Raw genomic sequence first — 2,435 nt, forward strand, 5'->3', positions numbered from 1 at the left:
AGATCCCCTGGAGAAGGGAAAGGCCACCCACTCCAGTATTCTGGCCTGGAGAATTCCATGGACTGTATATTCCATAGGGTCACAAAGAGTTGGACACGACTGAGTGACCTTCACTTAGTACCTCCAAGAAGGTCTGTTTCCCAAGAGAGTAAGAGAATAAACCATTATTTCCCACTATCTTTCAACAATAATACATAAGACTGTTAGTAAATTTTTTCACTATTCACAGACGTTTTTAATCATCCCTAGCTTAAGTGTTCTTGCCTGGAGAATCCCAGGGAGCCTGGTGGGCTGCCATCTATGGGGTCACACAGAGTCGGACATGACTAAAGCGACTTAGCAGCAGCACAGCAGCTTAAGTAGCCTCATTTACTTTGTTCTAACTGTAATGAATTAGAAAAATATATTCATTTTGTTAGTTTTCAGAAATATAACTCTTCCAAATCATCAGCTTATACAATAAATCATGATTTAGGATGGAATTTTTCTATTAGGTGGCTGCTCCCTTATCTTTGTCATTTTGTGACACTCTTTCTCCACAGTAATCACCCTCATTTTACAGCCCCAGGTTCTAAAGTTTGCCAGGTCTGACAAAAGAAAAAAAAAAAAAAAAGAGCATTAAGATAATCAAAGAAGCTGTACTAGCCACTAGGGGAAGTCCTGGGCAAAATTGATATGGCTCAAATCCTTTTTAATCCTTCTTTTCCACTCTTATATATGCCTCTCCACTCTTTCCAAACCAGAATCTTCTTGGACCTTCTCATAGTATTTCCATGGCAGACTTTTATCACCTACAAACAAATGTACCTTTGGATTCCATTTTCTGAAGGCTCTGTTTTCCAAGTTTCTCAACTTTAAACCAACGTTTTAATGCCCTTTTCAACTGAGTGTAGGAAATCACCTTTATGAGCTTTCCCACATTCACTTTTTTAAAGGGAGATTTTCTAAAGACTATGCTTCAGTTCATAAGGCAAATCTTCTGGCATGAGTAGATACTAAGCGGAGAGGTGGCAGGTGAATGAGAAGGCTAATGTACTTATTACGATGTATACATACAATACTATATCATTACTTAACAATGATATCAAAATTTAGCATTTTGGACTACACACAATCAGTCAGGCCTACTGTACTGGGCCCTTTATATGCATTATTTCCTTCCATTCACACAGTCCTCCATGTGAGAGTATATGTGTAAATGTTCTTATCTCTATGCCATATACATATAATGACAAAGAAAAGGTAAATACTTTTCCCAGGGTTCCTCTGGTTTAGCAGTGTTCCATGAGAGTCCCAAGATAGAATACTTGTAGACAGTTATCCTCTTCTCCCCAGAATGAAGGCCAACCCAGTGAGTTATCAGTGAAGCTTTGACAGGTGTTTGCAGATAGTCTTACACAGTAGTGGTGACTGTGTATTAATTTTAGCTGACTTGTTTCATGTATTTTGGGATCTTTTACTACCTTTAAAATATGGTGTAAAATTTCTACTATTTAAAAGTGTCTTTAAAGAGAAAGACTGGGGACATAGCTTTTCTAAAGTATACTAGAAAGAATGGAATCATTTAGCAGTATAATCCTTTAAAATGCTGTGATGAACTCCAGAGGGTCCTAAAAGATCTGGGGCAAATTCGTATTTTGCTGGAGAGTATATAAAGCTCATGTCAATCTAAAATTCAGAAAGAATCCAGAGGGAGGGTATGGGGAGGGAGGAGGGAGGAGGGTTCAGGACGGGGAACACAGGTATACCTGTGGCGGATTCATTTCGATATCTGGCAAAACTAATACAATATTGTAAAGTTTAAAAATAAAATAAAATTTAAAAAATCAAATTCACAAAGAATCTAGAGAAGAGCCTGTAGAGCTACTTAAAACTTCTCCAAGTTTTTAATTCCTAACTTAAGAAGCAGTATAGTTCAGTGACCCTAAAGCTGACTGCCTGTATTCAAATCTAAGGTCAACCACTCAGTAAGCCTGATTGGAGAAAGATACCAACACTCTATGGAGAAGGAAATGGCTACCCACTCCAGTATTCTTGCCTGGAGAATCCCATGGACAGAGGAGCCTGGCAGGCTACAGTCCACAGGGTCGCAAAGAGTTAGACACGACTAAAGCAACTCATAAATAAATAATAAACTGTGGAAAATTCTTCAAGAGATGGGAATCCAGACCATCTGATCTGCCTCTTGAGAAATTTGTATGCAGGTCAGGAAGCAACAGTTAGAAATGGACATGGAACAACAGACTGGTTCCAAATAGGAAAAGGAGTATGTCAAGGCTGTATATTGTCACCCTGTTTAACTTATATGCAGAGTACATCATGAGAAATGCTGGACTGGAAGAAACACAAGCTGGAATCAAGATTGCCAGGAGAAATATCAACAACCTCAGATATGCAGATGATACCACCCTTACGGCAGAAAGTGAAGAGGAACT

General features: G+C 38.7%; 1 protein-coding gene across 1 annotated transcript in view; it reads right to left on the minus strand.

Annotated features, from left to right (window-relative positions):
- The window catches only part of ERBB4 (erb-b2 receptor tyrosine kinase 4), a 1,285,626-nt gene that overhangs the window by 1,118,341 nt on the left and 164,850 nt on the right, over window positions 1-2,435 (minus strand).

This window comes from Bison bison, unplaced genomic scaffold (genome assembly GCF_000754665.1).
Source record: "Bison bison bison isolate TAMUID 2011002044 unplaced genomic scaffold, Bison_UMD1.0 scf7180017864471, whole genome shotgun sequence".
In the NCBI taxonomy this organism is placed as follows: domain Eukaryota; kingdom Metazoa; phylum Chordata; class Mammalia; order Artiodactyla; family Bovidae; genus Bison; species Bison bison.